General features: G+C 40.6%; 1 protein-coding gene and 1 long non-coding RNA gene across 5 annotated transcripts in view; both read left to right on the forward strand.

Moving 5' to 3' along the window:
- Positions 1-27395, forward strand: part of SLC5A1 (solute carrier family 5 member 1) — a 138074-nt gene that overhangs the window by 21184 nt on the left and 89495 nt on the right. The gene's annotated exons all lie outside the window — the stretch shown is intronic.
- LOC146396653 (uncharacterized) lies at positions 7659-24018 on the forward strand. Its single transcript, XR_014825973.1, has 2 exons — positions 7659-7823; positions 22080-24018. It is a non-coding gene; the product is annotated as an uncharacterized LOC146396653 (long non-coding RNA).

The following is a 27395-nucleotide window of genomic DNA, read 5'->3' on the forward strand; positions in this document are numbered from 1 at the left end:
TATTCCCGGGTGGGAAGCCCCACAGACTGGAAAGTAACTGGTTCACAGAGACTCACCTACAGGAGTGAGAGTTCTGAGCCCCACATCAAACTCCCACATGTGGGGATCTGGCACTGGGAGAAAGAGCCCCTGGAGCATCTGGCATTGAAGGCCAGTGGGGCTTGTGCACAGGAGCTCCACAGGACAGGGGGAAATGGAGACCCCATTCTTAGAAGGTGCACACAGACTTTCACGTGCACTGGCTCCCAGGGCAAAGCAAAGTCTCCACAGGAATCTTTATTGGAGGACCTCCTTGGAAAACAGGGGTGAATGTGTCTTGTTGTGAGGGAAGGACATTGGAAGCAAAGCTCTCCAGAATGTTCAGCAGTGTGCCTTTCTCTGGAGGTGGCCATTTTGGGAAAATCTGGCCCTACCCATCAGCACTGAGAAGCCCCAGGGCAAACAACAGTCCAGGTGGGATCACAGCCCCACCCCTCAGTAAACAGGCTCCCTAAAGACCCCCCAGGCACACAGCACCCCTACTCTCATCCAGAGACAAAGCCCCACCCACCAGAGGGATAGGAATCAGCTCCACCTACCAGTGGCAGGCATCAGTCCCTCCCATCAGGAAGCCTACAGCAAGCCCCTGTACCAATTTCAGCCACAAGGGGGGCAGACAGCAGAAGTAAGAGAGGCTACAACTCTACCATCTGTAAAAAGGTCACCACACTAAAAACCTATAAAGACAGAGGACTATAACACAGATGAGGGAGAAAGAAAAAACCCCAGAAAATCAGCTAAGTGATCAGGAGATTCTCAGCCTCCAGGAAAAAGACTTTAGACTATTGATGCTGAAGATGATGCAAGACATTGGGAATAAACTGGAGGCAAAGATGGATAACTTACAGGAAACACTGAGCAAAGGAATACAAGATATAAAACTTAAGCAAGAAGAGATGCAAAATACAGTAACTGAAATAAAAAACTCACTAGAAGCAGCTAACAGCAGAATACAGGAGGCAGAACAAATAAGCGAAGTGGAGGACAGATAAGTGGAAATTATGTATGTGGAACAGTAAAGAGAAAAAAGATTGAAAACAAATGAAGAGAGTCTCAGAGAACCCTGGGACAATGTTAAATGCACCAACATCTGTATTATAGGGGTGTCAGAAGGACAAGAGAGAAGGGGACAGAAAAAAATATTCCAAGAGATAATAGCTGAAAAATTCCCTAACATGGGAAAGGAACCACTCACTCAAATTCAGGAAGCACAATGAGTACCATATAAAATAAACCCAAGGAGGAACACCCTGAGACACATATTAATCAAACTAACCAAAATTAAAGACAAAGAGAAAATCTTGAAAGCAGCTACGGAAAAGAAACAAGTAACATATAAGGGATCCCCAATAAGGTTATCGGAAGATTTTTCAGCAGAAACCCTGCAGGCTAGAAGGGAGTGGCATGATATACTTAATGTGATGAAAGGAAAAAACCTCCAACCAAGATTACTTTACCCAGCAAGGCTCACATTCAGATTTGAAGGAGAAATCAAAAGCTTTACAGATAAGCAAAAGCTAAGAGAATTCAGCACCACTAAACCAGCTTTACAACAAATACTAAAGGAACTTCTCTAGGCAGAAAAGAAAAGGCAGCAGCAGGAAACAAAAATTCCACAAATGACAAGGCTCACCAGTAAATGTATATATACAGTAAAGATATGAAATCATCCATGCACACCAAAATCAGAAATCATGAGAAGAGGTGGATACAAATGCAGGACACTGGAGATACACTCGCAATTAAGAGACCAACCGCTTAAAACAATGTCATATATATATGGACTCTTATATGAAAACTTCAGAATAACTGCAAACCGAAAAACTACAATTGATACACAAACAAATAAGAAAAAATCAATGCAAATACAAGAAGGTCTGAGGCTCATAGATAATCAACTTCACCACCTGGGAACATCAGTGGTATTATACCATTCCTCCTTCCTTCCCCCATTTCATTCACTTTCAGGCTTTCTGATCTTGGTTGTCCTGATCTTAACCTGAAGTATGTTAGGAAGAAGGGAGGCCTCCAGGACTTCAAAGGTACACCAGAACAGGGTCTCCTGATTCTTGGTCATGCCCACTGTTTACTCTAGTTCCTAGCTTCTGCTGACCCCCACCCCTATCCAGTGACTCCACACCCAGATAAGGTATAGCCACTGAATAGCCTTGGGTGGGGCCATCTCAGCGCAATGCTGGGTCTCACTGCAAGGTGGCGCTGTAGCCCTCTGTTTTTAGTTTCCATCTTGAAAATGTCTAAATTTGCACTCTGTCGCTCAACAAATAAAACTGTGACCAAGTTGTGGCCTCACAATTTAAATAGATGATTTGGTTAACTATCCTATTTCGAGTTCTATTAGGTGTCAGATAGTTACAAATAATTTTGTTTCTTTGCTGTGTTTTTAAGATAATGGCAGTACTAGAAAGAAACCCTAACACTTAACCTTACACATATGGACTTTTCAGAACTTTATGCTATATCTTAAGTTGCTTCCTATAAGTCCTTTGAAAAAGAGGCAAGTTGGAGGCAATAAGCTGGTCCTTCCTCTCTTGCAAAACTCTAGGAGTTCTAGGCCCTTCTTGCCCCTTAGATGACATCACTTTCATTCTTTTTATTGGCCGAGTGTTTGGTATATGCAAGATACTATAATATATGCAAGTGGGGCCATGAAAAGGCAGGGCTTAGTCTTCAGGTTTCTCTTAAAGCCAATGGAGAGCTTTCCTGCAAGAGTACATACATGCCCCTCATTTACTGGAGTATATGCAAGATACTATAATATATGCAAGTGGGGCCATGAAAAGGCAGGGCTTAGTCTTCAGGTTTCTTTTAAAGCCTATGGAGAGCTTTCCTGCAAGAGTACATACACGCCCCTCATTTACTGGAGGTGTCCTGTCACCCCTCCACACCTGTTCATTCACTTCAGCTTCATGGGGTGACCAGGGTTTCTTCAGTCTCCTCCCTGTTCACACTATGCCTTTGTTCATGCTCTCCCACATCTTATCTCAGTCTGTACAATCCTCTCCACCCTTCAAGCCCCAGCTCTCAGCTACTCCATCCATAACATCTTCCTGGAGCTTCCTTGGCTCATGAATCTCTTTCTTTTCTGTTTTCATAGCTCTTTGCTTCTTTGGATATTATCATACTCTTTATCCTGTACTTACATATGTGTATGTTTTTTTGAGAAAATCTCTTTGTCCTTTTAAAAAGTAATAAAATTGTATGGCTTCAGCTAAGCTCTGCCCTTCCATCTTTCTGCCTCTTTAGAAGTAACTACTATCTTGAAGTTGCTATTTATCATTTATATATTTATTTTCATACTTGATTTCTACATATGTATGTTCCCATGAACCTTCCCCCTGTTTCTCAGTTTTTCTCTCTTTACACACACGCATATGCGCACACATACACAGGGTTTTGGGTGCTTTAAAAATATGTATAAATGATGGCATACTGTAAAATTCTTTGCAGCTGTCTTTGTCATTCAGTATTCTGTTTCTGAGATTTATCCATGTTCACACTTATTATGGCAGTTTGCTATTCCCTTCTCTGTGTGTGTATGTGTGTGTTTGTGAGCGCACGCTTTTCAGGGCCACACCTGAGGCATATTGAGGTTCCCAGGCTAGGGGCCTAATCAGAGCTATAGCTGCTGGGCCTATGCCACAGCAACACCAGATCCTAGCCGTGCTTGCGAACTATACCACACCTATACCAACGCTGGTTCCTTAACCCACTGAGTGAGGCCAGCGATTGAACTTGCAACCTCACGATTCCTCGTCAGATTCATTTCCACTGAGCCATGATGGGAACTCTGCTATTCCCTTCTAAGAATAAGTTCTTACCTGATGTACAGTTACGTTACTACTTTTCTTTTTCTTTCTTTTTTTTCAGGGCTGACCCATGGCATATGGAAGTTCCCAGGCTAGGGGTCAAATCGGAGCTGCAGCTGCCAGCTTATGCCACAGCAATAGCAATGCCAGATCTGAGCCACGTCTGTAAACTGCACCACAGCTCATGGCAACCTCAGATCCTTAACCCAGTGAGCAGGATCAGGGATCAAACCTGAGTCCTCGTGGGTACTAGTCAGGTTTGTTACTGCTGACCTACAATGGGAACTCCAAATTTTCTTTTTCTTTTACTATTGTAAACAGTGCTGCAATGAACATTGTTATGTCTGTCTCTTTGTGTATATGTGTAAGCTGTAAGAGTATCTTTAGGGTAGGTAGGCAGAAGTAGAAGTGCTTAAAGCTATATGTATATGTTTACCTTTACTAGGTATGATGGAATTTTATCCAAAGTATTTGTGCTAATATATACCGTCATCAGTAATGCATTAAAATTCACACTTCTTGACATTCTCTCTAATACCTGGTGTTTTTAGTCTTTTTTTTCATATTGTCCAATTTAATATGTATAGAGTAACATTAAAAAATGTGTATTTCAAAGGGTGGGGGAAAATGTAATTGTAATGTATACATGTAAGGATAACCTGACCCCCTTGCTGTACAGTGGGAAAAAAAATGTGTATTTCCCTTATTATTGAGATACAGCATTTTTATATGATTTTTGGCCCTTTGGGTTTCCTTCAAATTTTTTTTTTTAATGGCTGCACCCATGGTATATGGAAATTCCTGGGCCAGGGAATGAATCCGAACTGCATCTCTGCTCTATGCCACAGCTGTGACCTACACTGCAGCTCCGACAATGCCAGGTCCTTCAACCTACTGTGCCTGCTGGGGACAGAACCTGCACTTCCACAGAAACCTGAGCCACTGCAGCCAGATTCTTAACCACAGTGGGAACTCCTGGGTTTCCTCATTTTTTTTTTTGTTTGTTTTTGGTCTTTTTAGGCCTGCACGCATGGCATATAGAGGTTCCCAGGTTAGGGGCCAAATTGGAGCTGCAGAGGCTGGTCTACACTGCAGCAACTTGGAATCCAATCCACATCTGCGACCTACACCACAGCTCACGGCAATGCTGGATCCTTAACCCACTGAGCGAGGCCAGGGGTCGAACCCGCTTCATCCTGGGTACTAGTCAGATTCATTACTGCTGAGCCACAATGGGGACTCCTGGGTTTCCTCATTTTGAATTACCTGTTCATATCCTTTACCACATTTTCCCCCCTTTTGTTATTTTTTCCTTGTTGAATTATAAGAACTCCTTATGTATTCTGGATGTTTATTTTTGTGTCTATATTTATTTCCTGTCTTTGAAGACTTCATAGTTGAATGAAGAGAATAGAGAATGGAGTATGATGGATGCTATGAGAAGTACACAGGGCTAAAGAGGCATGGGGAGGGTATGTGGGTCATATTTTAGAGGGAGTGGGAGGCTTCCCAGAAGTGACATTTAATCGGAGGTTTGGGGGGATGAGGTAGCCATTTGGGGAACAGAGCCATATTTACTTTATCCTTTTATTTCCTCAGCAACACTTTTTCCACACAGTACTTTCCACCTGCACACTATTTAGTGTTTATGGAAGTAAAAGAGAATTTCAGGCAAAGGAGAGATTTTGGGCATGTAGGACTTTGTAGTAGCTCTCAAATTTTATTCAGTTCAAGGATCTAGGGGAATTCAGCTTATGCTGTAGGAACTCATGAATTTTAGAATTGATCTAGACCTGAGAGGCCATTGATTCTAATCTTTCTCCCAGTGCTGGAATCCCCTGTATGAGCTCTTAGACAGACGGTCAAACCACTTCTGTTTAGTCCTTGAGGCTGAGAAGCTTACTCCTTCCATAAGGCATCCTATTCTATTTGCAGATCAACTGGTTGTTAGCAATCTCTTCCTTATATTGGGCTCTGTGCCCTCTCCACCCATTGTTTCCTGTCTTCCTGCTAGAAACACAAAAAAACTTCTGTTCTTTCTACCTGATCACTCTTCAAATACCTAAAGACAATAACCTAGTGTGTTTTGAGTCTCCTTTTATCCAAATGAATTATTCCTAGTTCAGTCAATGTCCACTTTCATTTGGATCATTCATGGGTCACCTCTTTAACTCAATGATTCTTTGTTAATGACCCACTGGGGTGGAAGAGGAGACTTGACTTCTGTGGAGGAGCCTGGGAAGAAAAGGTAGCTCTAGGAGATCTACGTACAAACATGTGTGGGAAAATAACTGCCTTGAGTTATGGTTCTTAACCTTGATCACATGTTAGAACCACTTGGAGAATTTTCTTTTATTGTGCTGTGAAGACATGGTAGTTTATTAATTAACATTTTATTGTAAATCACAGATCTCTCATTGCAGTTTTAAAAAATATTTTAAATTTACCTATAACAAAATTCACTCTTTTAGTGTTTAATTTTATGAATATGACAAACACAGAGTCATGTAACTACTACCACAATCAAGATGCAGAAAAATTGCATTACCCCCACAAATTCCCTTTCTTCTAGGAGTTTTATGGTTTCAGATCTTATGTTCAAACTATTAATTCATTTTGAGCTAATTTTTGTGTATGATGAAAGTTTAGGGTTCAATTTTATTCTTTTGGATATGGATATACAGTTTTCCCAATAACATTTATTGAAGAGACTCTCCTTTCCCCATTGTCTATTCTTGGTGCTCTAATACAAGATCAGTTGACAAGATATATGTGGGTTTATTTTGGGCTCTCTATTCTGTTCCATTGGTCTATATGTCTGTTTTTATGCCAGTGGTATATGGGTTTTTTTGATAGGCAAGAAATAGATTTATTAAAATAGGATGCTTGTGAGAGATGCAAGTGGGCAGGCAAGGAGGCTCTACCCTATATGGTTTTGATTGCTGTAGCTTTGTAATATATTTCTTTTCTTTTTGCCTTTTTGTTTTGTTTTGTTTTTGTTTTTTTCAGCCACACTTGAAGCACATAGAAGTTCTCAGGCTAGGGGTCAAATTGGAGCTGCAACTGCCAGCCTATGCTACAGCCATAGCAACACCAGATCCAAGCTGCATCTTTGACCTACACCACAGCTCATGGCAATGCTGGATCCTTAACCTACTGAGTGAGTCCAGGGATCAAACCTGCACCCTCATGGATACTAGTTGGGTTAGTAATCCATTGAGCCACAGCAGGAACTCCATAATATATTTCAAAAGCAGGAAGTGTGCGATTTTGCTTTTCTTGCTCAAAATTGCTTTGACAATTCAGTCTCTTGTAATTTCATATGACATGTATGATTTCTTTTTCTGTTTCTGTAAAAAAGCCTTTGGGATTTTGATAAGGCTTGCATTAAATCTGGAGATCACTCTGTGTAGTGTGGACATTTTAACAACAGATGTATTTCTATTTTTGTAGTTACTTTTTGTATATTGTCTAGAGCTTTGGTTTTGATCAGTGGGAGATATAGGTTTCAATGGGTTAACTCTATTATCTTCGTTTGGTAATTTTCTTTGAACTTAAAAAAAATGAATAGACACAGGAAAGGCTTGAAGCGCAGCTGATCTGAGTCTCCACAGAACACCTCATGCTCCTCCTGCGACACTAGATGATGGGAGGCCTGTAAGGAGCTGAGCGCCATCTCCCATTCACCTTCTTATCTCCTCCTGGAGGCTTTCATGAAACAGTTTCTCATTGCCTGCCAGCTTCTGATGAGATATGGGGCTTTCTGCCCTGCACTTCTTGGAAAATAGCTGCAGAATACACTTAGCTATAGTCCAGAACTAGCTCCTTGGCTGTGGGGCATCCTGCCACTCACAGTGTAGTCACCAAGCCTATTTTATTTCATTGTCATCTCCTGGTATGTAGGACCAGGACCATGAGGAGCTGGCACTTTTGCTGATTCTTCCTTTTCCTATTCATGTAAGTAATAAAGTGTGGCTCATTGTGTCTTTAATCGTCAGTGCAGTTGAATCTTGATCTTTGCTTTGTTTTGTGTGTGCCTGACATTCATTGGCTGCTCTCACTTTATATTTTCATATTTTTAACAAATGTCTACTAAGATTTGCTATTGAACAATTTTTAGAAAGACTTTTATTTATTTTTTATTTTTTTTTGGCTTTTGTCATTTTAGTGCCTCACCTGAGGCATATGGAGTTTCCCAGGCTAGGGGACAAATTGGAGCTGTAGCCGCTGGCCTACATCACAGCCAGAGCAATGTGGGATCCCAGCCGCATCTGCGACCTACACCACAGCTCAGGGCAACACCAGATCCTTAACCCACTGAGTGGGGCCAGGAATTGAACCCACAACCTCATGGTTCCTAGTTGGATTTGTTTCCTCTGAGCCACAACAGGAATTCTGCATTTGTTAATTGTTAATGTGTGCTGTGGTTGGGGTCTGGTCTATCAGCTTATTCAGGACACATACAATTCTGGTGCAATTAAAAATGCAAAGAATGAACCACATCTTTGGGTTTACATGATGCAAAAATTCAGATGGACTTTTTTCATCAAATGACTTTTTTTTTTAAACTAAATGGCTAATTTAATATTGAATTGAATTATAGTTAATAATACTCCATTATGTACTTGAAAGTTACTAAGAGAGTAGATATTAAATGTTTTCACAAAAAGGGTAATTATGTGAGATGATGGAGATGTTAATAACCTTATGTGGTTATCACTTTGCAATATGTACATGTATCACATCATCAATTCATACACCTTAAACATACACAGTGTTATACCAGTTATATCCCAATAAAATTGGAAGAAATTACTGAACGGTCAAAATTGACTAGTTTTGTTTAAATCAGTATTTTTCCCTTCAAGAGGAATGCTTTATTTATTTATTTATTTATTTATTTATTTATCTTTGTCTTTTTTAGGGCCATACTTATGGCATATGGAGGTTCCTAGGCTAGGGGTCGAATCGGAGCTGTATCTGCTGGCCTATACCACAGTCACAGCAACATGGGATCTGAGACGCTTCTGCAACCTACACCACAGCTCATGGCAATGCTGGATCTCCAACCCACTGAGCAAGGCCAGCGATTGAACCTGTGTCCTTATGGATACTAGTCAGGTTCGTTAACTGCTGAGCCATGATGGGAACTCCCGAAAGGAATGCTTTAAAATGTAATTTATTTCCTATAAGATTGACCAAATTTACACTCACTGAAGTTGTTTTTTGGGGCTGTACCTGTGGTATGTAGAAGTTCCCAGGCTAGAGACTGAATTTGTGCCATAGCAGTGACAACACTGGATCCTTAACGTGACAACACTGGATCCTTAACGTGACAACACTGGATCCTTAACCCACTGAGCCACCATGGAACTTCTAAATTGCTTATTTTTGCCCTGAATTCTGTGATTGCTCCCATACCATCCCAGGTGTTGGGATAGAGTCTGAGGCCAGGTAGGTCCCTGGAATCTCTGGACTCATCACTCTATCTGGGAAAAGGAAAATTTCCCAGGAAGAGGGTGTGACAGTGCTTATAAGGCAATTAGTGTATCTTGCTTCAGAGACAGGTGTGACCTACAGAAGGTGGTGCCAGCCTTTTAGGCCAAACTCCTCCTGAATTCAGCAGTGAGGAAGCACCAACCAAAGGCCCAGTGTTCCTTCCCAAATCTTGGCATCATAGAATAGGGGCCCACCTCCTGCATTACCTGAGGACAGTGGGAGGGGTGGGACTTAACCCAAGGTCACACACCGTGACTCTGGCAGAGAATCCCATGGCTCTGCCCTCCACCCCAGGCTGCTCTCCTTTGGGAAATTATTATTGGGCACCAGCTGTGTATAGGGTGCAATTGTGCTCCAACTTGCTCTGTTCTCCTTGTCTTGTGCTGTGCCTTCTGCCCCACTTTCCCATTTTGCACATTCTTCTGAATCATTATCACTGGTCTTTCAGACACTGCTCATATCACTCTTTGGGGGAGCTTTCCCTGCCTCCCAGAACACAGCCCCAATGCAGTGCCCTTTCTGGAAGTTCTAGAACACTCTGTGTGTGTCTTTGTCATAGCACTTATCACCCTGTATGATATGGTAATCAGATGTTTCCTTGTTGTCTGCTTTCCCACTGGTCTCTGAGTTTTCAAAGGCATGAGCCTAGTTTTATTTATCTCTGTATCCTCAGCATTCTCCACAAGTCCAGGCACATAGCAGGAGCTAGGTTTATTTTTTTTTATTATTATTATTGTTAGTAGTATTGCCTTATTAATTGAATACTTACTATGTGCCAGGCATTGTGCTAAGCATGTATCATATGTTACCTCATTAATCATTATAATAACTTTGTAAACTAAGTATTACAATCCTCCTTTTTCAGAGAGGAAATGGTTTGGAATGGTTAAATACTTTGCTTAAGATCACACTACCAGCAAGGATGGAGCTTCGACTCCAAAACTCTGTTCAGTACATTATTAATGAAAGAATTAATTAATGAATAAAAATGACCATACCGGGCCTGTGAGAAATATACAGACAAATCAATATGTGCTCTATTTTTGAGAAGGTTTCTATCCTTTTAGAGAAAATAGATACATAAATACTTGAGGTTTAAGGTCTGTCTATCATAGAGTCCTGAGGAGGGAACAATTACACTTCCACTGGGAATAGAGTATGGGGAAGCTTCTTAGAGTGACAGGGCATTTAAGCCAAGCCTTATAGGAAGGTAGATTGGACAGGTGAAGGTGACAGGTGGGCAGTGAGCAGGATGGTCCTGCAAACTTGGTGGAGGAAATTGCACTGACTGAATGAAGAAGCGGAAGGGAGATACAGGGAACAGCGACCAGATAATTTGAGAGAGGCTCAGGGCCTGCCTGTGGGTCAGGGAGGCCGAGGAGAATGGGCAGCAGTTAGCAAGCTGGCATCAGATGGTGGCAGGTCTTGAACACCACAACTTTTGTTTTTTTTTTTTTTCTGGCAGGAAGGGGGAGCCCCTAACAATTTTCAGATCAGAGATCTGGCACATCGCCCAGGAGGAATTGGAGGAAGGAAGGGGAGGCTTGGAGGATGGAGAGCACAAGAGTCTGTAGCAACAATCCAGGGAGAGAGGATGGTCTGGGAGGTGCTGGGGGAAGGGGTGAGGAAAACACTAGAAGAGGCATTTCAAAGGCCGACTCCATGGGTTTAGAAACCAGCTGAGGAGTGAAATAGGGCAAGAAAGGAGGTAGTGTGGTGACAGAAGGCCCAAGTTCTGGTTCTAGCTGAGCCACCTGGCCTCATTGAGCCTTAGTGTCCCATTTGAGAAAGGTGGAGGATGAGTCACCCCACCCCCAGGTGCCTTTCCAGGGCTCACATTCAAGCCATGGAATTTCCTGGTCTTTGAAAGAAGTTGAGCGAGTTGTGACCTAGGTGAGCAGGTTTGGAAATGTAGACCAACTGTTTGCCTGGCAGTGGTGAACTGGCTTTGGCAGGACTTCAGCTCTGGGTTCCTTGTTGAGGTAGCTGTGATGGCTTTGTGATACGTGTGTCATCAGGGAGCTGTGATAACAGTATTAGAAATTCTACTTCCTTAAACATTTTTGCAGTGGGGGTATGTTGGCATGACTGAGGTTATCACCTAAATCATGTACCTTCTGAGAGGGTGTGATTTATTGGACTTCGAAAGTACCAAACTCAGTATATGATAAGGCTTAAGATATGGGCCCTGCTAAAGGTTGCAGAGAAAAAGCCAAGGGTCCTGAGCTGAGCAGAGTTCCTGGGAATATCCTTTTTGTCCTTCCACCCACAGGCCATCAAGACTTTGGGTCCCAGGCAGAACCTAAGTCTGGCTCAGTTGTAAATATGGCACCAGGGTGTCAGTAGCATGATGCTGGCATCCCTGAGAAGGTAAAGAAAGGCCATGGGCTGTGGAATCAGGGAGACACTCATGGAGCTGGGTTACTGAGAATCTCATGGTTTCACAGAAGAGCTGTGGGTCAGAGGGGAAGGGGTTTGTCAGGGTAACACAGTGAGTCAGGTGGAGCAGGGACTAGAAATCAGCATTTTGAGTTCCTAAGGTTTTGTTTTCTTCTTCCTAGGACACCTTCTCTTTCTTTTCTTTTTTTCAGTTTCATTTAGGTATAAATGACAAATGAACTTGTATATATTTAAAGTGTACAATGCAGTGATTTCATATATGTATTCTTTGTGGGCACATTTTTTTTTTCTTTTTTGATTACCACACAGCATATGGAGTTTCCAGGCTAGGGATCAGATCTGAGCCTCAGTTGCCACCTAAGCCGCAGCTGTGGCAATGCTGGATCCTTAACCCATTGTGCCTGGCTGGGGAATTGAATCTGTGTCCCAGCACATCCAAGATGCTGCCAATCCCATTGCACCACAGTGGGAACTCCTGTGGGCACATATTTTTAATGTGCGATTAAGAGCAATGGGTTCAAATTCTAGTTTTGTCTTTCATAAGTTATTTAATCTCTCTGTCTCAGTTTTCTTATCTACAAGTTGAGGATAAAAGCACCTATCCCATAGGAGGGCTGTGAGGAGTACAGGAGATAGTGTTTGTAAAGCACTTACTGCAGTGCCTGATGAGTGATAGCAACTATCACTTAACGAGGTCTCTTCTGTTATTATTCTAACAATGGTCTCCTGGAGAATCACTGTCTGGGTCTAAGGGAGTGGGGGTTCAGTGCAAGGCCTTGAATTTCATCATCTTCTCTGGTCCTGCTCCCCTGTCCTTTTTACTTTCTCCCCTTTCTTCTACTGCTTAGGATTTGTCCAGGCTAACATACCTTAACACACACATACACATCCGATGTTGGAAATCTGGAGGACTTCGGCCCACCTTCAGGTCCCATGGGCAGTTTCTGCAGGTGGTTTCCAAAGACAGTCCCCGTCATACTCCCTGGTTCCTGCACCCTGCCGTTGGAGGGGCTCCCAAGTGATTTTCAGGATAAGCCATGTTACCCCTTCTAATTTTTTTTTTTTTTTTTTTTTTTTTTTGCCATTTCTTGGGCTGCTCCCGCGGCATATGGAGGTTCCCAGGCTAGGGGTCTAACCAGAGCTGTAGCTGCCAGCCTATGCCAGAGCCACAGCAACGCAGGATACGAGCGGCGTCTGACCTACACCACAGCTCATGGCAACACCAGATCATGAACCCACTGAGCAAGGGCAGGGATCGAACCCTCAACCTCATGGTTTCTAGTCGGATTTGTTAACCACTGCGCCACGACAGGAACTCCCCCTTCTAATTTTTTAGAACAACTATCCTTTGTTGTCCTAAAGTATGTGTCATATGGAGGTTCCTAGGCTAGGAGATGAATTGGAGCTGTAGCTGATGGCCTATGCCACAGCCACAGCAAGCAGGATCCGAGCTGTCCCTGCAACCTGTACCACAGATCACAGCAACGCTGGATCCTTAACCCACTTAGCAAGGCCAGGGATGGAAACCGCATCCTCATGGATACTAGTCAGGTTCGTTAACCACTGAGCCATGATGGGAACTCCCTAGGACAACTATCTTGTTTAATATCTCCTTTTTTTAAGAGAGCTTTCTTCCAGATGGTGAGGACCCCTTGCTCTCCTAGTTCACACCACTTCTCTCTTTGAGGTGGACCACGCCTGTTCTAAACATTTCGCACCCTCCGTCTTCCTTTGAGTCTTACCTGAGGATAGATGGCTAAAGATTATTGCTTGCATTTGATGAATGGTGAAACTAAGTCCCATAGAGTTGAGGTGACTATCCTAAGGTCAAAAAGCAAGGTAGTAGTAGACTCAGGACTCAAATCTGGGAATCTTGATTCCTAGTCCAGCCTCTTGCCTTTGGGTTAAATTCCTGAGAGAGTTCCTGCTGCTGGATTAAGTGTACCCAAGGCCTTTGATAACATAGTCCTGAATCTGTCCAACCTTCGTTCCATTCTCTTTGGTTTTTTCCCTTGGAGGTCTTTGCACTTGCTGCTTCTCTACCTGGAGGCTTAGTCCCTTTTTCCTTCCACACTATTCAGGAGGGGCCCTCCTTGATCACTCTGCCCCTTCCTGGCCCTCTTTAGCTTCATCCTCAGCTTTGTTTTCCTTCTAAGCACATATGTTTCCCTAATATATACATTATTTGCTTATTTTTTTTGAAATTTATTTTCCACACCTAGAATGTGTATAAGAACTGTGTGTCTTCACTTCTGTAACTCTAATTCCTAGAGCAAAGTATGTGGCATATAGAAAGTGTTCAATAACTATTTGTTGAATAATATTAACAGATATAGTAAATATCCATCCAATCTGGACTATTCCTGTTTACCCTGTCTTTGCTAATGTGGTTCACTCTACATCTCATGCCAGAAAAGATTTATACATTAAACAGGCATTTTTAGTGTCTCCTACTCTGTTAAGCCTTTCTTAGTTCCTCAAGGATACTAATAAATCTGTGTCAAACTCAGAACTGAAAATCCCCTGCTGAGATCATCTGCCTACAATTGTACTTATGCAGGTGTTCACTTAGTACACCTTCCCCTGTATAAGGCAATGTCAAAATTGCAACCTTGGATTCACTGGCACAAATGTCAGGTTTCCCTTTCATAGATTGCAACAAAACAAGTCAAAGCAAAACTTGCCAACAGAGTCACTTTTTGTTCTACAGATGGGCCCTTCTACATCCAGCAATATGAGGACAGGTTAAGGGTGAATCTTGCCAGAGTTCCCGTCATGGCTCAGTGGTTAATGAATCCAACTAAGAACCACGAGGTTGTGGGTTTCATCCCTGGCCTTGCTTAGTGGGTTAAGGATCCAGCGTTGCTGTGAGCTGTGGTGTAGGTTGCAGACGTGGCTTGGATCCTCCATTGCTGTGGCTCTGGCATAGGCTGGCGGCTACAGCTCCAATTTGACCCCAGCCTGGGAACCTCCATATGCCACGGGAGCAACCCTAGAAAAGGCAAAAAGACAAAAAAAAAAAAAAAAAAAAAAAGGTGAATCTTGCCTATGTTTGTTTGTTTTTTTCCTAGTTATAACTGTGATAACATTATTTTATTTGAAAAAAAATAAAAATAAGCCAAAAAAAGTTTTATTCTTAAGCTTGTATTCTATGAATTACCACTGTTAACATTTGATACATATATATATCCTTTCAGACTTTAAAAATATGTATTAGGAGTTCCTGTCGTGGCTCAGTGGTTAACAAATCCGACTAGGAACCATAAGTTTTCAGGTTCAATCCCTGGCCTTGCTCAGCGGGTTAAGGATCCGGCATTGGTGTAGGTTGCAGACACGGCTTGGATCCTGAGTTGCTGTGGATCTGGTGTAGGGCAGTGGCTACAGCTCTGATTAGACCCCTAGCCTGGGAACCTCCATATGCTGTGGGTGCAGCCTTAGGAAAGACAAAAAGACAAAAAAAAAAAAAGTATTAAATGTGATATAGTTATGTATTAAGTATATTAATAATTATGTATTTATAAATAAGCATTACCTATTTACAAAATGGAATTGCACTGTGAATAGTATTTTGTAGATCTACAACATCCTTTTTATGACCACAAATTATTCTAGCATATTGATGTATTTATGTTTATTTAATGAATCATTTATCTTTGGGCATTTGGACCATTTAGAGTTATTGTCGTTGTAGACATTACTGAGATGAATGTACCTCTAATACTTGTTTGATTATTTTCTTTGGATAAATTCCTAAGACAAGAGCTTAGTCAAAGCACTTGATTTTTTAAAAGACTTTTTATTTTTTATTTTTGTCTTTTTAGGGCCACACCTGCAGCATATGGAGTTTCCCAGTCTAGGGGTTGAATTGGTGGCCTATGCTGCAGCCACAGCAAAGTGAGATCTGAGCCATGTCTGAGACCTATACCACAACTCATGGCAATGCCAGATCCATAACCCACCGAGCAAGGGCAGGGATTGAACCTGTGTCCTCATGGATACTAGTCAGGTTTTTTTTTTTTTAATTTTTTATTACTCAAATGAACTTATCACATCTGTAGTTGTATAATGATCATAACAATCTGATTTCACAGGATTTCCATCCCACAGCCCAGGCACATCCCCCCACCCCCCAAACTGTCTCCTCTGGAGACCATAAGTTTTTCAACGTCTGTGAGTCAGCATCTGCTCTGCAAACAAGTTCAGTCGTCCCATTTTCAGACTCCACATGGCAGTGAAAGCATTGGATGTTGGTGTCTCATTGTATGACTGACTTCACTTAGCATGATAGTTTCTAGGTCCATCCATGTTGCAAAAAATGCTGGTATTTCGTTCTTTTTAATGGCTGAGTAATATTCCATTGTGTATATGTACCACCTCTTCTCGATCCACTCCTCTGTCGATGGACATTTAGGTTGTTTCCATGTCTTGGCTATTGTAAATAGTGCTGCAATGAACATCAGAGTACATGGGTCTTTGCGAGTCATGGTTTTCTCTGGATAGATGCCAAGGAGTGGGAATGCTGGATCAAATGGGAGTTCTATGTTTAGTTTTCTGAGGCATCTCCATACTGCTTTCCACAGTGGTTGCACCAATTTACAATCCCACCAACAGTGTACTAGGGTTCCTTTTTCTCCACACCCTCTCCAGCACTTATTGTTTATAGACTTTTGGATGATGGCCATTCTGGCTGGTGTAAGATGGTACCTCAGAGTGGTTTTGATTTGCATCTCTCTAATAATGAGTGATGTTGAACATCCTTTCATGTGTTTCTCGGCCATCTGTATGTCTTCTTTGGAGAACTGTCTGTTTAGATCTTCTGCCCACTTTTTGATGGCGTTGTTTGTTTTTTGGTATGGAGCTGCAGAAGTTGTTTATAAATTTTGGAGATTAATCCCTTGTCAGTCGATTCACTTGCAAAGATTTTATCCCATTCTGTGGGTTGTCTTTTTGTGTTGTTTAGGGTTTCCTTTGCTGTGCAGAAACTTTGAAGTTTGAGTAGGTCCCATTTGTTTATTTTTGTTTTTGTTGTCAATACTCTGATAGGTGGATCTGAGAAGATGTTGCTGTCATTTATGTCAGAGAGTGTTTGGCCTATGTTTTCCTCTAGGAGTTTGATCGTGTCTGGTCTTATATCTAGGTCTTTAATTCATTTTGAATTTATTTTTGTGTATGGTGTTAGGGAGTGTTCTAATTTCATTCTTTTCCATGTGGCTGTCCAGTTTTCCCACCACCACTTATTGAACAAGCTGTCCTTTCTCCATTGTATATTCTTGCCTCCTTTGTCATAGATTAGTTGGCTGTAGGTGCATGGGCAAATTTAGGTATATTTATTCAATGAAATAAAAAGGAACAAACTTAAACTGTGCAACATGAATGAACCTCACAGACATTGAGCTAGGAAAAGAGGACAAACATAAAAGAGTACATACTGTATTATTTCATTTGTATGTAGTTCCAAATGAGGCAAAACTAATTATTTGCCTATGGTGATAGAAGAGAAAACACAATTGTCTGGGGCAGGAGAGGGGTGAATGGCTGCAGAGGGATGTAAGAGAATTTCTGGGGCACTGTCAGTGTTCTATGTCTTGATTGAGATACTGGTTAACTGACTGTAGACATTTGTCAAAACTTAGCAAACTATGCTTAAAATCTGTGTATGTTATTGTATGAAAAGTTGCTTAATAAAGTTACTAATAATAAAAAATAATTACATAACAGCAGCAATGAACCAAAATAGTACCCATGAGGATGTGGGTTTGATCCCTGGCCTTGCTCATTGGTTTAAGGATCTAGTGTTGCTGTGAATTGTGGTGTAGGTCGCAGACGTGGTTCAGATCCCATGTTGCTGTGGTTGTGGCATAGACCAGCAGCGATAACTTCTATTTGACCCCTAGCCTGCAAACGTCCATATGCCACAGGTTCAGCACTAAAAAGCAAAAAAAAAAAAAAAAAAAAAGAAACATTGTTGGTAAGGATGTGGAGAAATTAGAACACCTTTACATCGCTGGTGGTATTGTAAAATAGTGCTGTCAATATGGAAAATAGTATGGTGGTTCCTCAAAAGACTAACAGAATTATGATACAATCCAGCAATTCCACTTCTGGGTATATCCAAAAGAATTTAAAGCAGGGAAAACATGCTCAACAGTGAAAAGCTGAAAGCATTTCCCCTAGGATCAGGAATAAGATAACAATGCCCACTCTCACATTTACTCCACATAGTTTTGGAAATCCTAGCCACAGCAATCAGACAAGAAAAATAAATAAAAGGAATCCAAATTGGAAAGGAAGAAGTAAAACTCACTATTTGCAGATGACATGATAATATACATAGAAAATCTTAAAGATGCCACCAGAAAACTACTAGAGGTCATCAATGAATCCAGTACAGTTGCATTTCTGTACACTAACAACAATCAGAAAGAGAAATTAAAGAAAAAAATCATTCACCATCACCAAAAAAAGAAAAAAAAATCCTAGGAGTAAATCTACCTAAGGAGGTAAAACACCTGTACTCAGACTATAAGACAATGATGAGAGAAATTGAAGACAACAGAAAAAATGGAAAGAAATACCATGTTCTTGGATTGGAGGAATTACTATTGTTAAAATGACTTTACTACCCAAGGCAATCTATAGGTTCAGTGCAATCCCTATCAAAATAGCAATGGCAATTTTCACAGAACTAGCACAAATAATTTTAAAACACAATAGACCCCAAATAGCTAAAACAGTCTTAAAAATTAAAGCAGGAGGAATTATACTCTCCCTGACTTCAGACTATACTACAAAGCTACAGTAATTAAAACAGTATGGTACTGGCACAAAAACAGACACATAGATCAATGGAACAGAATAGAGAGCCCAGAAATAAATGCACACACTTATGGCCAATTAATCTATGACAAAGGAGGTATGAATATGCAATGGAGAAAAGACATTCTCTTCAATAAGTTGTGCTGGGAAAACTGACAGCTACATGTAAAAGAATAAACTACAGCATTCTCTAACACCATATAGAAAAATAAACTCAAAATAGATTAAACACCTAAATATAAGACAGAAACCATAAACCTCATAGAGGAAAACATAGAACACTGACATAAATCATAGCAATATTTTTTTTGGCTCTGTCTCCTAAAGCTAAGGAAATAAAAGCAAAAATAAACAAATGGGTCCTAATTAAACTTTAAAGCTGTTGCACTGCAAAGGAAACCATCAACAAAATGAAAAGACAACTTACTGAATGAGAGAAAATATTTGCAAATGATAGGACTGATGAGGGGTTAATATCCAAAATATATAAACAGCTCATATAACTCAACATCAAAAAAACAACCCAAATTTAAAAATGGACAGAATATGGAGTTCCTGTTGCGGCACAGTGGTTAATGAATCCAACTAGGAACCATGAGGTTGCAGGTTCGATCTCTGGCCTTGCCCAGTGGGTTAAGAATCTGGCGTTGCTGTGAGCTGTGGTGTAGGTCACAGACGAGGCTTGGATCCTGCATTGTTGTGGCTCTGGCGTAGCCCGGTGGCTACAGCTCCGATTAGACCCCTAGCCTGGGAGCTCCATATGCCATGGGAGTGCCCCTAGAAAAGGCAAAAAAAGACAAAAAACAAATAAATAAATAAAAATAAAAAATACAAGTGGACAGAATAGACATTTTCCCAAAGAAGACATGCAGATGGCCAGTGGGAACATGAAAAGATAATCGACATCATTAATCATCAGAGAAATGCAAATCAAAACCAAATGAGACATCACTTCCCATATGTCAGAATGGCTATCATCAGAAAGAACACAAATAACAAATATTGCTGAGAATGTGGTGAAAAAGTAACCCTTGTATGGTGGGAATGTAAACGGGTACAGCCACTGTGGAAAACACTATGGTGGTTTCTCAAAAAACTAGAACTACCGAATGACAAAGCAATTCCACTCCTGAGTATATACCTGAAAAAAAAAAACATTAATACAAAAATATACATGCACACTAATGTTCATAGCAACATTATTTATATAAATTTCCAAGATATGGAAGCAACCTAACTTCCATCAACAGGTAAATGGATAAAGATTTGGTATACGTATACAATGAAGTGCTACTCAATAAAAAGAATGAAATTTAAATAAATAAAAAAATGAAATTCTGCCATTTCCAACAATATGGGTGGACTTGGAGGGTATTATGCTAAGTGAAATAAGTCAGACAGAGAAAGACAAATACTATATTATATCACTTATATGTGGAATCTAAAAAATACAACAAACTAGTGAATATAACAGAAAAGAATGAACCACCTAGAGATTATCATACTAAGTGAAGAAAGTCAAAAAGAGAAAGACAAGTACCATAGGATATCACTTATATGTGGAATCTAAAATGTGGCACAGGAGTTCCTGCTGTGATGCAGTGGGTTAAGAGTCCAACTATAGTGGCTCGGGTTTCTTCAGAGGCATGGGTTCAACCCCTGACCCAGCACAGTGGATTAAAGGATCTGGCATTGCCACAGCTGCAGCATAGGTCACAGTGAAGCTTGGACTCAATCCCTGATCCAGGGAACTTCCATATGCCATGACCCATAAATAAATTTATTAATTAAGTGTGACATAAATAAACTTATCTATAAAATAGAGACAGACCCACAGACACAGAGAACAGATTTGTGGTTGCCAAAGGGGAGTGGGGGAGGGATAGATTGGGAGTTTGGGATTAGCAGATGCAAACTATTACATATAAAGTGGATGAACAACAAGGTTCTACTGCATAGCACAGGGAACTATATTCAATATCCTGTGATAAAATATAATGGAAAAGAATATGAGAAATGTATGTATATGTATAACTGAATCTCTTTACACGACAGCAGAAATTAACACAACATCGTAAACCAACTATACTTCTATGAGATAAATTAAAAAAACAAAAAGGAAACAGACTCACAGATATAGAGAATAGTGGTTACCAGTGAGGACAAAGAAGGGGAAAGGGGCATACAGGGATAGGAGATAAGAGGTACAAACTATTATGTATACAATAAGCTATGAGCATATATTGTACAACACAGGGAACGCAGCCAATTTTTTTAACATAACTGTAAATGGAGTATAACCTTTAAAAACTGTGAATCACTGTATTATATACCTATAACTTATATAATATTGTACATTGGCTATACTTTGATTTTTAAAAAAATTGAAAGCAGGGATTTGAATAGATATCTGAATGCCCACGTTCATAGTAGCATCATTCACAATAGTTAAAAGGTGAAAGCAGCCCAAGCGTTCATCAAGAGATGAATGGATAAACAAAATGTGATATATGCATACAATTAAATATTATTTGGCCTTAAAAAGGAAGGAAAACCTGACACACTACAACATAGATGAATCTTAAAGACATTATGCTAAGTAAAATAAACCAGTCACTAAAAGAAAAATGCTTTATGATTCCATTTATATGAGGTACTTAGAGAAGTCAAAATCATAGCAACAGAAAGCAGAATGGTGGTTGCTAGGAGCTGAGGAATGGATGAATGAGGAGCTAATTGCTTAACTGGTATAGAGTTTTAGTTTTACAAGATGGAAAGAGTTCTAGAGATGGATGGTGATGATGGCTACACAATATTATGAATGTAGTTAATACCATTGAACTTTACACTTAAAATGGCTAAGTCTGTAAATTTTAGGTTACGTGTATTTCACCACAGTAAAAAATTGGGAAAAGAAAAGAAATTTGGTCCTTCCTTTCTAGCTTTGATCTGAAAAGGAAGAGGTACCTAGAATAGGAAAGTTCAGAGAAGGGAAGTAGAATATAAGTTACCAGGGCCTGGGAGGAAGGGAAATAGGGAACTAGTATTAATGAGTAGAGAATTCCAGTTTGGGATGATGAAAAATTTCTGGAGATGGATTTGTGGTTAGCAGTTGTGGATTAGCAGTTTGTTCACTAAACTGTGTGAATGCACTTAATGTCACTGAACTTAAAAATGGTTAGGAGTTCCCATTGTGGCTCAGGTGGTTAATGAATCCAACTAGGAACCATGAGGTTGCGGGTTCGGTCCCTGGCCTTGCCCAGTGGGTTAAGAATCCTGCGTTGTCGTGAGCTGTGGTGTAGGTTGCCATGTGGCTTGGATCCCATGTTGCTGTGGCTGTGGTGTAGACCAGTGGCTACAGCTCTGATTAGACCCCTAGCCTGGGAACATCCATATGCCATGGGAGCAGCCCAAGAAATGGGAAAAAGACAAAAAATAAATAAATAAAAATGGTTAAAATGGTAAATTTTACTTTATTTTTTTTTGTCTTTTTTTTAGGGCCACACCCGTGGCACATGACGTGATACTATACCTAGAGAATCCTAAAGACTACCAGAAAACTGCTAGAGCTCATCCACGAATTGGGCAAAGTTGCAGGATACAAAATCAATACACAGAAATCGACGGCATTTCTATATACTAACAATGAAAGAGCAGAAAAGGAAATTAGGGAAGCAATCCTGTTTACTATCGCATCCAAAAGAATAAAATACCTAGGAGTAAACCTACCTAAAGAGACAAAAGACCTGTACTCTGAAAACTACAAGCCACTGATGAAAGAAATCAAAGATGACACAGAGATGAAAAGATATACCATGCTCATGGATTGCAAGAGTTAATATTATCAAAATGACTATACTACCTAAGGCAATCTACAGATTCAATGCAATCCCTATCAAATTACCAAGGACATTTTTCACAGAACTAGAACAAAATATGTTAAAGTTTGTTTGGAAGCACAAAAGACCCAGACTAGCCAAAGACATCCTGAAAAAGAAAAATGGAGCTGGAGGAATCAGGCTCCTGGACTTCAGACTATACTACAAAGCAACAGTCATCAAAGCTGCATGGTACTGGCACAAAGACAGAAATATAGATCAGTGGAACAGGATAGAAAGCCCAGGATTAAACCCACACACCTACAGCCAACTAATCTATGACAAAGGAGGCAAGAATATACAATGGAGAAAGGACAGCTTGTTCAATAAGTGGTGGTGGGAAAACTGGACAGCCACATGGAAAAGAATGAAATTAGAACACTCCCTAACACCATACACAAAAATAAATTCAAAATGAATTAAAGACCTAGATATAAGACCAGACACGATCAAACTCCTAGAGGAAAACATAGGCCAAACACTCTCTGACATAAACGACAGCAACATCTTCTCAGATCCACCTATCAGAGTATTGACAACAAAAACAAAAATAAACAAATGGGACCTACTCAAACTTCAAAGTTTCTGCACAGCAAAGGAAACCCTAAACAACACAAAAAGACAACCCACAGAATGGGATAAAATCTTTGCAAGTGAATCGACTGACAAGGGATTAATCTCCAAAATTTATAAACAACTTCTGCAGCTCCATACCAAAAAACAAACAACGCCATCAAAAAGTGGGCAGAAGATCTAAACAGACAGTTCTCCAAAGAAGACATACAGATGGCCGAGAAACACATGAAAGGATGTTCAACATCACTCATTATTAGAGAGATGCAAATCAAAACCACTCTGAGGTACCACCTTACACCAGCCAGAATGGCCATCATCCAAAAGTCTATAAACAATAAGTGCTGGAGAGGGTGTGGAGAAAAAGGAACCCTAGTACACTGTTGGTGGGATTGTAAATTGGTGCAACCACTGTGGAAAGCAGTATGGAGATGCCTCAGAAAACTAAACATAGAACTCCCATTTGATCCAGCATTCCCACTCCTTGGCATCTATCCAGAGAAAACCATGACTCGCAAAGACCCATGTACTCTGATGTTCATTGCAGCACTATTTACAATAGCCAAGACATGGAAACAACCTAAATGTCCATCGACAGAGGAGTGGATCGAGAAGAGGTGGTACATATACACAATGGAATATTACTCAGCCATTAAAAAGAACGAAATACCAGCATTTTTTGCAACATGGATGGACCTAGAAACTATCATGCTAAGTGAAGTCAGTCATACAATGAGACACCAACATCCAATGCTTTCACTGCCATGTGGAGTCTGAAAATGGGACGACTGAACTTGTTTGCAGAGCAGATGCTGACTCACAGACGTTGAAAAACTTATGGTCTCCAGAGGAGACAGTTTGGGGGGTGGGGGGATGTGCCTGGGCTGTGGGATGGAAATCCTGTGAAATCAGATTGTTATGATCATTATACAACTACAGATGTGATAAATTCATTTGAGTAATAAAAAAACATATATATACCTAAACTTATCATTTTACCTTTGGGTGGACATTTGGGTTGTATCTAGTTTCTAGATATTATAGGTAAAGCTATTATAAGCATGGTGCATAAGTCTTTTTGTGTCTGTGTGTTATCTTAGTTTGCTCCAGGCTGCTATAACAAAATATCACAAACTGGGTAGCTTATAAATAATAGAAATTTATTTCTCACAGTTCCAGAGGCTGGAAATTCCAAGATCAGGGTGCTAGTATGGTTGAGTTCTGGTGAGGGCCCTCCTCCTGGTTCAGAGTTGTGCCTGCTCACTGGTGGAAGGGGCTAGGCATCTCTCTGGGTCCTCTTTTATAAGGGCACTAATCGCATTCATCAGTGCTTTACTCTCATGACCTAATCACCTCCCAAAGGCCCTATCTTCTGATAACATTACCTTTGGGGGTGAGGACTCAACATATGAATGGGGGGGGGTGACATGTTCAGAATATAGCATATGTTTTCATTTTGCTCCAGCAAATACTTACAAGTAGAATTGCGGAGTCATAGGCTAAATGTAGGTTTAACTTCACAAGAAATTGTAAGAGTTTGTTTTGAACTATGTTTCTGGAGAATAAAGTAGAACATGGAATGGGAGCTCTGAGTTCTTGGACAAATCACTCTTCCTCTTTGAATCTCAATTTCTTCTATGGAACAAGGAGATGAGTTGAATGCTCTTAACCATTTTCAGACTTTCAGAAGAGTCTATTCTATTATTCTTAGAGATTGTGGAAATTGAATACCTGACACATTCCTGATTCAGGCATTAAAAGAAGTGGCCCTCAAGGCCACTCACAAGCAGCTCCTTGTGCCCAAGAAGGCACAGCAGCCCTCCATATCAAGGCTATGTGGGTGTAATCACAATGTTAATGACAGTTGTAATTTGAAGAGGCCTTTGCCCCAAAGAACTCATAGCTCTTTCACATGAAACAATGACTTTCAGTTGACTCTGGAGGATACTGGAGGAAGCTCTCCTACCCAGGTGCTTTCTCAAGGAGTGGAGGTGGGAAACAAGTAGGGAGTGACACAGGATGAGTTAAAACAAGAGATTAAACCTGGACCTGTGATGCCGGCTGGAGAGCAGAGCAAATAGGCTTTGTGGTGGCCCTCCATTAAAAATGAGGTCTTCTGGTTGGACCATGGCCTAACGCCATGTTAAAAAAAAAACTCAGTTTGTCTTCTCCCCTTTTTTCAAACATAATCCTGAACCATCTTCTCTCATCCACCAGCAGCTGTGGTATCAGTAAGGATCAATTCCTTGTTCTACCAATCTATCAGAGCTGAATTGAAGCTGGAAGGTCAACGAGAAGGCCCTTCTCCAATTATAGAATCACTCTGAAGAGGAACAGAGATTTTAGAACTTTGTATTTTGAAACATCCCAGTGGTTCTTTCTCTAAGTGTCACCAGTTTATTTTATTATTTTATTTTTTTGGCTTCATGAGGAACTTCCTGGGCCAGGGATTGAACCCAGGCCACAGCAACGATCCGAGCTGCTACAGTGACAATGCTGGATCCTTACCCCACTGTGCTGCAAGGGAAATGCTAAGTGTCACCAATTTAGAATTGATGGTTCTTCATCTTAGAATTTTATTCTGTGCTTTGGGGTTGATATTTGTGGGTTCATCTATGTGGGCATATATTTGTAGGGCTGTCTATATATGTTTGTATATATGTGGTTTCATTTTTGTTCATGTTCTATATATAGTACTTTAATCAAAGTTAGCCTAAAACGTTAGGTTAAGCCCTAGGCCATTGCATCTTCATGATTGAAGGTAGTGAGAATGGCACTCCTTTTTTCTTTTTTCCTTCCTGATAGGACTTCCCAAACTTGGAAAAACCCTGTTGAGGCATTTGCCTAAGATCCTTAGAAAATCTCAGGATCAAGGACACTTGATTGTGGGTTTGGTTTCCTCTTGCTCAGACAGAAAGTCATTCTTTACTTGAGTCTGTACCTTGTTACCTTGTCATAGATTTTTTTTTTTCATTTGGAAAGGTGTGCGTGGGTGTGTGTGTGAGTATACGCATGTGTGTGTATGTATGTGCGTTTGTGTGTGTGTGTGTGTGTGTAGTGTATTAACAGTGTTTATTTATAATGACTCCTAAATAATTGTTTAAGTGAATGGAGGTTGAAGATAGTTTTGGGTAACACTGGGAGATCTTTCATTGGCTGTCAGTGACCATGACCATTAGAAAGCATGTGTAGGACAGAAAAGCTCTTTCTGGGAAACCAGTTTTGTGGTTCACTTATCTTTACACTCGTAAGCATTGCCTGAGTAATCAAATCCATTTCCTTCACTGTACTTTAAGCCCAGTGTAGAAAATAAACAGGAGCCTGAAGGCCTGGGTTTCAGCCCTAAATCTTCCACCAACAATCTGGGCAAATTTGACAATGTCTGCCCATTCTCTGGGCCTCAGATTCTCATTGTAAGGTCTTTCCCCATTAGAATGTATACTCCTACATCCTTGTATCTTGCTATCTACAGCACCTGGAATAGTGCTGGGCATATATAGGACACTCAAGATATTTTTGTTGAGCCAGTGAATGTATTGTGGAGTCAAGTTTGAAGATCTCTGAGATCCCTCAATACTTGAATATTCAGTGATCCTAATGTAGTGCTTTTCCTCCTCCTCTTCTTCCCTCCTTCCTCCCTCTCTCCCTCCTTCTATCTGTTGATCTAACGAATAATACCTTCTCATGGTTCATAAAGTACATAAGCATATATGGAGAAAGTCTCCCAGTCATCCACATATTCTCCATGAAGGCAATCAATTTTGCCAGTTCCTTGTGTATCCAAGAGATTTTTAAGTTGCACGTATAAACAAATATGTACCTATATTCTTCCTTTGCCCCCAATATTTTACACGAATTTTAGCATACTACATGTTGTTTTGCACATACTTTTTTTTTTTTTTTTTTTTTTTTTTTTAGGGCTGCACTTGCGACTTATGGAGGTTCCTAGGCTAGGGGTCAAATCAGAGCTACAGCTGCCGGTCTACACCACAGCCACAGCAACACAGGGTCCGAGCTGCATCTGCAACCTACACCACAGTTCATGGCAATACCAGATCCTTAATCCACTGAGCGAGGCCAGGGATGGAACCCACAACCTCATGATTCCTAGTCGGATTTGTTTCGGTTGCACCACAATGGAAACTCCCACACTTTGCTTTTTTAGTCTAACAAAATGTCTTTGAGATCAATACATATCAATATACAAGAGCTTTCTTTTTTTATTTTTAGTGGCTGCATACTATTATTTCATTAATTGGATAAAATGTAATATAGTTAACCAGTCCTTTATGGATGGATATTGGTTGCTTCTAATCTTTCTTTGCCCATTACGAATAGTGCTGCAATAAATAACTTTGAACAT

The sequence above is a fragment of the Sus scrofa genome, chromosome 14 (assembly GCF_054392235.1).
Source record: "Sus scrofa isolate SSC_HxYL_T2T_F1_AM1 chromosome 14, Sscrofa_HxYL_maternal_Yorkshire_Landrace_v2.0, whole genome shotgun sequence".
Lineage (NCBI taxonomy): Eukaryota > Metazoa > Chordata > Mammalia > Artiodactyla > Suidae > Sus > Sus scrofa.